This window comes from Bos mutus, chromosome 2 (assembly GCF_027580195.1).
Source record: "Bos mutus isolate GX-2022 chromosome 2, NWIPB_WYAK_1.1, whole genome shotgun sequence".
NCBI classification, from domain to species: Eukaryota; Metazoa; Chordata; class Mammalia; order Artiodactyla; family Bovidae; genus Bos; species Bos mutus.
In genome coordinates this window covers 69052580-69065880 of record NC_091618.1, presented here as the reverse complement: position 1 = coordinate 69065880, position 13301 = coordinate 69052580, and positions in this window count along the sequence as shown.

Genomic DNA, 13301 nt, shown 5'->3' with positions numbered 1-13301 from the left:
CTGAATACTACCAACTCTATTTCCTGATTCTTCCCCTTTTGGTACATTGCTCCAAACTCATCAAAAACATGTTAGTCTCTGGGTTAAATGGAATCTCTTCCTGCACTGAGCATCATGCTTTTAGTCACAAGTTTAAAAAAAAAAAATGTGAAAGCTAATTAGTAGTGCAGAATACAGTAATACCCCGGGGCAACGAACAGTAGGTAGTTATTACCACGGACCTAGAGATTACAGGTCCCTGCTGATCCCATTTTCCTTCCTACCCTCCTATCGTCTTCCCATTCTGTCCATTGGCTGAAACCAGTCGGAAACCAGTGGACCAGAGGTCCTAACAATACATCTGTAAGTGTAGCTATCTAGGGTACAGAATTAAGGCGACAGGGTGAAAAGTGATTAAGAGGTACAAACAAGAAATTCAATAGATTACAGCTCATATGAATGTTTTGTGTTTTTATTACTTCATATTTAGTTATGTCCTCCAACAATTCTAAATAAGACAGGCACTCATTTTATAATTGGGTAGTAAAACATTTTTTATTGATACTTATGCTGAATTAAGCATAGACACTCAGAGGAAGGCTGAATTCCACACAATCTCCACATCTCACCAGCTCCCCAACCAAACCCATTCAACACATACATATCTCCTGGTAAAGACTGTGCCTGCCAATGCAGGAGACAGAAGAGACACAGGTTCAATCTCTGGTTTGTGAAGATCCCCTGGAGGAGGGCATGGCAACCTACTCCAGTATTCTTGCCTGAAGAATACCATGGACAGAGGAGCCTCAGTTAAGTTCAGTCTCTCAGTTGTGTCCAACTCTTTGGGACCCCATGAATTGCAGCACGCCAGGCCTCCCTGTCCATCACCATCTCCCGGAGTTCACTCAAACTCACATCCATTGAGTCAGTGATGCCATCCAGCCATTTCATCCTCTGTCGCCCCCTTCTCCTCCTGCCCCCAATCCCTCCCAGCATCAGTCTTTTCCAATGAGTCAACCCTTCACATGAGGTGGCCAAAGTACTGGAGTTTCAGCTTTAGCATCATTCCTTCCAAAGAACACCCAGGGCTGATCTCCTTTAGAATGAACTAGTTGGATCGCCTTGCAGTCCAAGGGACTCTCAAGAGTCTTCTCCAACACCACAGTTCAAAAGCATCAATTCTTTGGCGCTCAGCTTTCTTCACAGTCCAACTCCCACATCCATACATAACTACTGGAAAAACCATAGCCTTGACTAGACGGACCTTTGTTGGCAAAGTAATGTCTCTGCTTTTCAATATCCTATCTAGGTTGGTCATAACTTTCCTTCCAAATCTGGCAGGTTACAATTCACAGGGTCACAAAGAGTCACACACAGCTGAAGCAATTTAGCACGCACCCATACATCTCTCATCTTTTTATCTCTTCTTGCAGAACAACTTCTTTGCTTTACAGTAAACTTGAATTCTGGTCCCAGCTCTGCCAAATTGTTCAATGACCATGAGTAAGCCACTTAGGCTTCAATTCCCTCTTCTGTACAAAGAACAATCTTCTTTCAGTAAAAAGAAACCAGAGTTTACTGAAACCAGAGTTCACTAGGTTTAAATCCTAGCTCAGTCTCTCTACTGCTTCATAGGAACACAGTAGTGTAAATCACTGAGCCTCGGTTTCCTCATCTATTAAAAAAGTTATTATCATCCTTGTGTTAGTTTCCTATTACTGCTGTAAAACAGTTCCCACAAATTAAGTGACCAAAACAATGCAAATGTTGTCAAAGGTCAGAAGTCCAATACATGTCTCAACAGGCTAAAATCCATGTGATGGCAAGAATTCTTCCCTTTATAGAGGCTCTAGGGGAGAAGCCACTTCCTATCTACTTGCAGTTCTTGGTGGGAATCCTTCCATGCAGTTGTAGAACTGATGTCTCCATTTCCTTGCTATGTCACTTTGGAAGGCTCCTGGAGATCTCTCTCTGGTCCTAACACATAATCCCCTATGTCTCAGAACCAGCAACAGAAATTCTGCTCAAGCTACCATTTCTCAGACCTTTCTTCTATTGTCTCATCTGTCTCTTGGACTGCAACTGAGAAAAGTTCTCTACTTTTAAGTGTTCATGTGATTACTTTGGGTCTACCTGGATAACCCAGGATCATTCCATCATCTCAATACCTTGAACTTTTGTTATGTAATATAGTAACTAATCTAGGGATCAGGATGCAGACACCTTTTGAGGAGTCATTATTCTGGCTACCTCAGTTCTGAATTTATTACATTTTTTTATAAGGATTAAATGAGATAATGCATGTAAAGCATTCAACATAGTGCTTTGCAAAAAATAGATTTTTAATAAGTTGAAACTGTGACAGTACATGTAATATTGTGAGTAGGAAAGCAGTTAGTTACTTACACAATATAATTTCAAGAAGGTGAAGTGTTTTATTTAGTTTTTTATCTGACACATCTCACCCTTTGTCCAGGGCTTGAAATATCACCAAAAGTCATGTTTTCCTTTAGGTTCTGGAATAACTAAGCACTGAAGCATACATTTTATAAAGTGTGAGAAAGTCAGTTGTGCTGAAAGGATGCTACAGTCTCCATTAGAGCAGAGATCATTTTGCTTACTGTTATACCCTCAGTGTTTATAAAAGTAGCATGACTTACACGGAAGCAACCTAAATGTCCATCCACAGAGGAATGGGTAAAGAAGATGTGGTACACATACACAGTGAAATATTACTCAGCCATAAAAAGGAATAGAACTACCATTTGCAGAGATATGAATGGACCTAGAGGCTGTCATACAGAGTGAAGTAAGTCAGGAAGAGAAAAACAAGTATCACTTAATATCACTTATATGTGACTTAATATCACTTATATGTGGAATCTAGAAAAACAATACAGATGAACTTATTTCCAAAGAAGAAATGAGACACAGACATAGAGAATGAACATATGGATAACAAGGTGGGAAGAGGAGGTGAAAGAAATTGGGAAATTAGGATTGACATATAACACATATACCCCCTTTTTTGGATCCCTTTCCCATTTAGGTCACCACAGAGCATTGCATACAGTTTTCTCTACTCAATGTAGGTTATCATTATGAGAATCCAAAAAAGGGGGTATATGTGTATGTATTGCTGATTCACTTTGCTGTATAGCAGAAACTGACACATTATAAAGCAACTATACTCAAATAAAAAATGTTTTAAAGGAGTGAAACAAATATTTATTGAAAAAAAAATGAATGAATTTGTGTGTGAATGAATAAGTGGGGAGAGCAAGCTTGAGAGAATAGATGTGCTGCTAGGAGAGAGAGTCAGGCTTCAACAATACAGGCACTGCTTCTTCTAGAAGCACTCATCTCTCTCCCAAATTACTTCCAAGAGTCTCTCTCAGTTCTTCTGAATTGAATTCCTTGCCAATCCATTCCTGATTTTACAACTGGAATGAAATGCCTTTAGTCAAAGCTCATTACTCACAAACCTGATTAAATTCCAAGTGGTGTTTCTTTTTTTCTGTTGAATAAAACCAAGTTCCTGCAACACCCTCAGAAAACTGGTCCCAGTCACCACCTTCTTCATGCTCCACTCGGCAGCTGCCCCCAAAATTTACTCTTCCCTTGCTCACCTGTGTAAGTTACATACTACATAACCTGAGGCCTTTGTTCATATCAGTTCCTCTGCTTTATAGACTCATATCTCCATCTCAAGATATCCTTTTCTGACATCTTGTTTTGGTTTTAGTACTCAACACAGCTGCCAAATCCTCCACGTTCCCTCCCCCAATGGGGAGGGATTTCTTTCTCCTTTTAGAAAGAAATACTATTCTAAAATCAGATTTTTTTTTTTGCAATTTTAAATTTTTTTATTTTTATGCTATTTTAAAGGTTATTTTCCATTTACAGTTATTACAAAACATTTACTCTATTCCTAGTGTTCTAAGATATATCCTTGAGCCTATCTGACATCCAATAGTTTGTACCTCCCTTTGCTCCACCCCTATATTGCCTCCCCTCCCCACTGGTAACCATTAGTTTGTTATTTACATCCATGAGTGTGCTATCTTGCTATAGTCATTAGTTTGTTGTATTTTTTTTTATTTATTTAGACTGTGTTGGCTCTTAGTTGAGTCATGCAGGATCCTCATGGCAGCACATGAACTCTCTAGTTGTGGCACTTGGGTTCCAGAATGTGTGGGCTCAGTAGTTGTGTCACATGGGCTCAGTTGCTCCACAGCAAGCAAGATCTAAGTTCCCCAGTCAGGGACCCAACCTGCATCCTCTGGATCGCAAGGGGGATTCTTAACCATTGGACCACCAGGGAAGTCCCTAGTTTGTTTTACTTTTAGATTCCACATATACAGAGTGAAGTAAGTAAGAAAGACAATTATCATACATTAACTCCGGTGTTCTTGCCTGGAGAGTCCCAGGGACAGCGGAGCCTGGTGGGCTGCCGTCTATGGGGTCGAACAGAGTCGGACACGACTGAAGCGACTTAGCAGCAACAGCAGCAGCAGCAGCAACGCATATATATGGAATCTAGAAAGATAGTGCTGACCATCCTACTTGTAAGACAGCAAAGGGGACACAGACATTTTGGACACACTGGAGGAAGGAGAGTGTGGGATAATACGAGAGAATAGCACTGAAACATGTACATTACCGTACATGAAATAGGTAGCCAGTGGGAGTTCAGTATATGATACAGGGAACCCAAAGCCAGTGCTCTGTGACAACCTAGAGGGCTGGGAAGGGGAGAGAGGACGGGGGTTCAAGAGAGAGGGGGCTATGTATACCTAATGACGATTCATGTTGATGTATGGCAAAAGCTATCACAATATTGTAAAGTAATTCAGATCAGATCAGATCAGTCGCTCAGTCATGTCTGACTCTTTACGACCCCATATCCTCTAACTAAAAAAAATATTTAAAAAATAGATTCCACATATAAGTGATTCATATAGTACATATCTTTTTCTGTCTGAAATATTTCATTTAACATAATGCCCTGAAAGTCCGTCCATGTTTCTGCAGATGATGAAATTTCATTTTTTTTATGGCTGAATAGTGTTCCATTGTATATAGGTACTTCTTGATTTATTCACCTGTCAGTGGACATTTAAAGGTTGCTTCCATATCTTGGCAATTATAAATTATGCTGCTATGAACACTGGGGTGTATATACCTTTTTGAATTAATAGTCTTGTTTTTTCCAGATTTTTTTTTTCTATTTATCAACAAAGGTCCGTCTAGTCAAGGCTATGGTTTTTCCAGTGGTCATGTATGGATGTGAGAGTTGGACTATAAAGAAAGCTAAGTGCTGAAGAGTTGATGCTTTTGAACTGTGGTGTTGGAGAAGACTTGAGAGTCCCTTGGACTGCCAGGAGATCCAACCAATCCATCCTAAAGGAGATGGGTCCTGGGGGTTCATTGAAAGGACTGATATTGAAACTGAAACTCCAATACTTTGGCCACCTGATGCGAAGAGCTGATTCATTTGAAAAGACCCTGATGCTGGGAAAGATTGAGGGCAGAAGGATGCCGAGGTCCAGCCCCGGCTGATCCAGGGTATTCAAAGGAGAGACGGCCTAGGCGACTATTTATATGCTAATTAGAGATATAAGAGTAATAGAATGAGGATAGCTTAGTAGGAAAATTCAGTGGAGAAAAGAGGCTGAGTAGCTTGGTTTACGCGGAAAATCAATATAACCCGTGACACCAGGTTAGCTCTGACCACGGAGGCCGCAGGCGCCCTCTCGAATAGCAGAAGGTGCCCCACCTTAGACACCTTCTCTAGTGGGTCTTAGAAGCCCAGGCAAATAAATGGTCGCAGAGGATATCCACGCTCCAGATGGAGACTTCAGCCAGAATGTGAAAAAAAAGAATGACACGGGGAGACCAAGCGTTGGTGAGCAAGGCCCGTGGCTTTATTTTTAACACGGGCTTATATACCCTAAGTTACACATACAGGATAATAGGGGATGCAGTCAGCAGTCTTTGATTCTTATCAAAAACTAGGGTTTCTTTCCTGCAAATTTATCATATACAAATGGTTTAGGTGATTTACATCATCTTCTGGCCAGAAGGCCTATTAACATTTTATGACTCTTGACAAGGACTTATCAACAAAGACTTATTTTCTCTAAGAGTAATTATTTTAAGGTTTGGCGCCATCTTTGGAAGATAAAATTGCATTCGTATAGGGCGGATGTGTAATGGGTTTACAACAAAGGAAAGAATTTATTACCTTAAGGGTCTAAAGTTACTAACACCAAGGCCACTACTTATTTTTTCTACATACCAACTATATTAATTAATACATATTCAAGGATACAATACAGGGGATGTGAAAACTTGGCAACAAGCATTAGCTCATCAATGAAATCCTTTACTAGTTTATTCTGACAGTTTCTAACTCTCTGAGAGGTTCTAAGCTATTTGAATATCTTAAGCTTCCCGTGCCTCTCAAGGCTGGGAGACTGTAAACAATCATATGCATAGCTGTAGGAGTCTGGGTAAACTTGTCAGGCGAGTTAGAGAGCCATCTGAGGGGTTTGGATTTAAACACTCCTAATTGCCCAGGAACTTTATTAATTGGAGCTGTAAGTTAACTCTCTGACAGAGAGAGTGAGATGGTGGTAGGGGACAGCCCCCAGTAAAGTCAGAGGTGAGAGCACAAAGCAACAAAGTAGGCAGACTCTGGTTTTTGGGGGTAGATGCTCGAAAATACCCGGGGGGACTCCTGAGGCTCAATCCCGCCTTTGCGTATGCCGAGCCTCCTTCCTCATGACCTTTGTCACGAGTGGAATGCCTCACCGGCTCCCGGCAGGAGGAGAAGGGGATGACAGAGGATGAGATGGTTGGATAGCATCACTGACTCAATGGACATGGGTTTAGGTGGACTCTGGGAGTGGGTGATGGACAGGGAGGCCTTGCGTGCTGTGGTTCATGGGATTGCAAAGAGTTGGACACGACTGATCAACTGAATTGACTGAATTGATTGAATGATCATTAAGTGTGTCTGAAAAAAAATTAAGAGTTTAATCTTATCTTTCCATTGTTATGGTTTATGGGCAGATAAGATTGACCTTAAAACGTTTGTTAGGTAGCCTGGTCTAAAATGAACCATCTTCAAAAAGGATCAGAACAAAGGATGGGAATGAGTGTGGTTGGTGGTACGCAGTGAGTGGCACCAGAGTTCACAGTCTGCTTTGCATGTGTTTCTACACAGAAATGGGACCAAAGTTGCCAGGACATGTCTCAGATTATAATCTCAAGAGCTTAGCCAAGAGCCACATCCTCCAGGAAGCTCCCCTAACACCTGAATTCCAGTGTAGTTTTGTAATCCGGTTTGGGTGCTCCTCTAGCACCCTCTGTGTAGCTTTTCCCTATCTTAAAGGATGCTGTATGTATTTACTTGGCCCTCTCGCCTATCAACTCCTTTCAGGGACAAATCTTTTGTTGTTGTTGTGGTTGTTGTTTTTCATATTCCCTTTGTTCCTTTGAACTGTCTAAACAAAAAGTGAGCTAAAAATAACCAAGCTACAGATACCCCACTTTGCATAAACAGACATTAAGAAAGACTGACATTAAAAGTATAAGAACTTAAAGGGCACTTTTCTTCTTTGAGATTACATACTGGTGTTCCAGTATGTAAAGATAGCACACTGAAAGATGAACTGCACAGGTGGGTAGGTGCCCAATATGCTACTGGAGATCAGTGGAATGAAGGGATGGAGCCAAAGCAAAAACAACACCCAGTTGTGGATGGGACTAGTGATAGAAGCAAGATTCGATGCTGTAAAGAGCAATATTGCATGGTAACCTGGAATGTTAGGTCCATGAATCAGGGCAAATTGGAGGTGGTTAAACAGGATGGCAAGAGTGAACATCGACATTCTAAGAATCAGTGAACTAAGATGGCCTCGAATGGGTGAATTTAACTCAGATGACCATTATATCTACTACTGTGGGCAGGAATCCCTTAGAAGAAATGGAGTAGCTATCACGGTCAACAAAAGAGTCCGAAATGCAGTACTTGGATGCAATCTCAAAAATGACAGAATGATCTCTATTCATTTCCAAGACAAACCATTCAATATCACAGTATTGCAAGTCTATGCCCCGACCAGTAACACTGAAGAAGCTGAAGTCGAATAGTTCTAAGAAGACCTACAAGGCCTTCTAGAACTAACACCCCAAAAAATGTCTTTTTCATTTTAGGGGACTGGAATGCAAAAGTAGGAAGTTAAGAGACACCTGGAGTAACAAGCAAATTTGGCCTTGGAGTACAAGATGAAGCAGGTCAAAGGCTAACAGAGTTTTACCAAGAGAACGCACTTGGCAAACACCCTCTTCCAACAACACAAGAAAAGACTCTACACATGGACATCACCAGATGATCAACATCGAAACCAGATTGATTATATTCTTTGCAGCCAAAGATGGAAAAGCTCTATACAGTCAGCAAAAAAAAGACTGGGAGCTGACTGTGGCTCAGATCATGAACTCCTTATTGCCAAATTAACACTTAAATTGAAGAAAGTGGGGAAAACCACTAGACCATTCAGATATGACCTAAATCAAATCCCTTATGACTGTACAATGGAAGTGAGAAATAGATTTAAGGGACTAGATCTGGAGTACCTGAAGAACTATGGACAGATTTCTTGACAATGTACAGGGGACAGGAATCAAGACCATCCCCAAGAAAAAGAAATGCAAAATGGCTATCTGAGGAGGCCTTATAAATACCTGTGGAAATAAGAGAAGTGAAAAGAAAAGGAGAAAAGGAAAGATATACCAATTTGAATGCAGAGTTCCAAGGAATAGCAAGGAGAGATAAGAAAGCCTTCCTCAGCGATCAATGCAAAGAAAGAGGAAAACAATAGAATGGGAAAGACTAGAGATCTCTTCAAGAAAATTAGAGATACCAAGGGAACATTTCATGCAAAGATGGGCTCAATAAAGGACAGAAATGGTATGGACCTAACAGAACCAGAAGATATTAAGAAGAGGTGGCAAGAATACACAGAACTGTACAAAAAACATCTTCATGATCCAGATAGTCACGATGGTGTGATCACCCACACTCACCTAGAGCCAGACATCCTGGAATGGAAGCCAAGTGGGCCTTAGGAAGCATCATTATGCACAAAGCTAGTGGAGGTGATGGAATTCCAGTTGAGCTCTTTCAAATCCTAAAAAATGATACTGTGGAAGTGCTGCACTCAATATGCCAGCGAATTTGGAAAACTCAGCAGTGGCCACAGGACTGGAAAAGATCAGTTTTCATTCCAATATCAAAGAAAGGCAATGCCAAAGAATGCTAAAACTACTGCACATTGCACTCATCTCACATGCTAGTAAACTAATGTTCAAAATTCTCCAAGCCAGGCTTCAGCAATATATGAACCATGAACTTTCGGATGCTCAAGCTGGCTTTAGAGAAGGCAGAGGAACCAGAGATCAAATTGTCAACATCCACTGGATAATCTAGGAACCAAGAGAGTTCCAGAAAAACATCTACTTCTGCTTTATTAACTATGCCAAAGCCTTTGACTGTATGGATCACAATAAACTGTGGAAAATTCTGAAAGAGTTGAGAATACCAGAACACCTGACCTGCCTCTTGAGAAACCTATATGCAGGTCAGGAAGCAACAGTTAGAACTGGACATGCAACAACAGATTGGTTCCAAATAGGAAAAGGAGTATGTCAAGGCTATGTATTGTTACCCTGCTTATTTAACTTATATGCAGAGTACATCATGAGAAACACTGGGCTGCAGGAAGCACAGACTGGAATAAAGATTGCCAGGAGAAATATCAATAACCTCAGATATGCAGATGATACCACCCTTATGGCAGAAAGTGAAGAAGAACTAAAGAGCGTCTTGATGAAAGTGAAAGAGGAGAGTGAAAAAGTTGGCTTAAAGCTCAACATTCAGAAACTAAGATCATGGCATCCAGTCCCATCACTTCATGGCAGATAGATGGGGAAACAGTGGAAACAGTGTCAGACTTTATTTTTCTGGGCTCCAAAATCACTGCAGATGGTAATTGCTGTCATGAAATTAAAAGACGCTTACTCCTTGGAAGGAACGTTATGACCAATCTAGACAGCATATTGAAAAGCAGAGCCACTACTTTGCAAACAAAGGTCCTTCCAGTCAAGGCTATGGTTTTTCCAGAGGTCATGTATGGATGCGAGAGTTGGACTATAGAAAGCTGAGCACCAAAGAATTGATGCTTTTGAACTGTGGTGTTGGAGAAGACTCTTGAGAGTCCCTTGGACTGCAAGGAGATACAACCAGTCCATACTAAAAGAGATCAGTCCTGGGTATTCATTGGAAGGACAGATGTTGAATCTGAACCTCCAATACTTTGGCGACCTGATTCAGAGAGCTGACTCATTTGAAAAGACCCCAATGCTGGGAAAGATTGAGGGCAGGAGGAGAAGGGGATGGCAGAGGATGAGTGGTTGGATGGCATCCCTGACTCAATGAACATGGGTTTGGGTGGACTGGGAGTTGGTAATGGACAGGGAGGCCTGGTGTGCTGCGATTCATGGGGTCACAAAGAGTCAGACATGACTGAACGACTGAACTGAACTGAACTGAACTGGTGTTCCCACCATACAGGAGTGAAGAAAAAGTGGCAAAGATAAGTTTATCTATCCTGTATTGCAATTTTGTGAGACACCCACTAGCTGTGCTTAACCTCCAGCTTAAGAATCTGCCTGAAATGTGGGAGGCCTGGGTTAGATCTCTGGGTTGGGAAGATCCCCTGGAGAAGGGAAAGGCGACACACTCCAGTATTCTGGCCTGGAGACTACCATGGACTGTATTATCCATGGGGTCTCAAAGAGTCAGACACTAACTGAGTGACTTTCACTTTCACCCACTCCAGTATTCTTGCCTGGAGAATTCCATGGACAGAGGAGCCTTGTGGGCTCCAGTCCATGGTGTCACAAAGACACGACTGAGCAATTAACACACACACACACAAGAGGGGAAAAAAGAGTCTAGTAACAAATGCTTCTTCTCTCCTCTCTCCCAGGATTCAGCACTATTTCCATTGATGAGAAAACCCAGAAAGACTACTGTTAAATCAGCAAATTTGATAGCCAGTGTTAGGAAACATTTTCTAGAAAACATGATATGATCTAAGGTTGTGAGATCCTTGAATGCTGATAATGATTCTTGTTCCTCTCTGTTGCCCCAGGGCCTAACCTATGCCTGGTAAATATTCTGGGCTTAGGTATTCTCATTTGCCAAATAACATTAATATCTAACTCACAGAATTGTGACAGGATTATATAACAGCTAAGAAGTTTTATTTAAGTATTAGTTTCATATGATATGCATGTAGCTCCTGAAATTTATTTTTAAGCTATAAATTCACAAATGAGTAAATGTAAATACACAATTAATCCATGAAATGATTCTTCAAACTACCAGCCAGAAAAATGTAAATTAACAACAAATATGAGATAATATTTCTGTCCTTCAGATTGTCAAATTTTCTGAAGGTTGATATCATCTAGTCTGTTAAAAAGTTATATCCCAGCCAGGTATTTATTTCTGGTGGGAACAGTATTGCAATATTTTTTAAAAGTAGGCAGGTCTTCCAAAATTTTCTTTGAAGATTTTGATACTTAACATTTTAAAATATGTAAGAAATTATCATCATGAGAAGTCAGAATTGTGTTGGATTTTCTTACATATCTCTATTGTTAGTTTTGTTTTCATTTAAATTACATATTTGGCAATAAGGGAAATTATTAGATTTTCAATGCTTAAAGTCTAAGATTTTTTAGTTTTGGGTAAAATATTAGTTGCTATAACCTGGCAATATCAGTTATCATTATAAAATATTTATTTTCCCCTGAAATCCCAACTGAAAAACTATTTTATGGCAATACAAGCAAAAATAAATCATTTTACATAAATTCATTTGCTGCAGTGTTATTCAAAGACAAAAATCCAAAATCAGACATATTTCATCAATAATTAAAAGCTGATAAATTAAAGTAGGTACTTCTATTTTTTAAAATAAGAGAATACACGAGCATTAACCTGGAGAGTTGCCTATAGTATGCAAGTGAGGGAAATGGAAAAGTAAAAGAAAGGTAACAAATTGCAGAGTAATATAAATGGTAAAATCACATTTAAAGAAATACAAATTGTATATATATGGTGAGTGTTTAAATAAATAGAGATAGGTCTGGAAATTATATACTGTATCAAAGTTCTAATTTGGATTACTTCAGTGGGTAAGCCTACAACCAGAACATTAGAAATAATAACTTAAAAGTTCAATTATGTTATATTTTCCAATTTCAAAAGAGTATATAACTTTTTGACTTAAAAAATCTAAGAAAGTTTAAAAATGAACTTTAAAATGTTAAAACTTGCTATAGGTGGAAATACTGACTGAAATGCAGAATGAGAAAAATCTTGAGGGTGACATAAATGTTCTTTATCTTGATTGTGCTAGAAGTTACATGACTTTATATATTTGGCAAAACTTATCAAATTGTACCTTTAAAATGGGTGTATTTATTATATACATGTACACATATTATGTTTCAATAATTTTGAAAATGAAATGGTGAGGAGTTATAGGTTTTATTTTCTTTAATCCTCGACCTCTGTACTCACAAGTACTTCCAAGAGTGGTTGAAAGAGTTGTTTTCTTGGCTTGAACTGTTTCTGTGCTGGAAATAGAATAAACCCAAGGATATAGCATTTTTAATTACTCTTTTTATTAATTCAATCCAATTCCATGAGGAAATGCTACATATGTACTTATGTTTGCATGTATTTTTTCTGTAATTATTTTAAACAATAAGTATTTTTGGAGTTAATTAGGCTCCTTTTTCTCCTTGATCATCCCTAAGCTCTGAATCAAATTTCCAGCTGAAACAAATTGAATCTAGTTACGTTATAGTCTTCACGCTTGTGTTTCCTCTTGTAACTTCTCCATCTCCTCTATTCAAGAACCTAATGTTGAGCCCCATATATAATTTGGTTTCTCGTATTTTTACATATGTATTATTTATGTGCTTTCTGAAAAATAAATTGCCTAAAATAATTTGTAGAAAAATAAGGGCGTTCTCAGTCATGTCCAACGCTGTGGCCTCATGGACTGCAGCCAGCCAGGCTTTTCTGTCCATGGGATTCTCCAGGCAGAAATAGTGGAATGGGTTGCCATTTCCTCCTCCAGAGGATCCTCCTGACCCAGGGATGGAACCTCATGTCTCCTAAGTCTCCTGCATTGGCAGGCAAGATTCTTTACCACTGAGCCACCTGGGAAAAA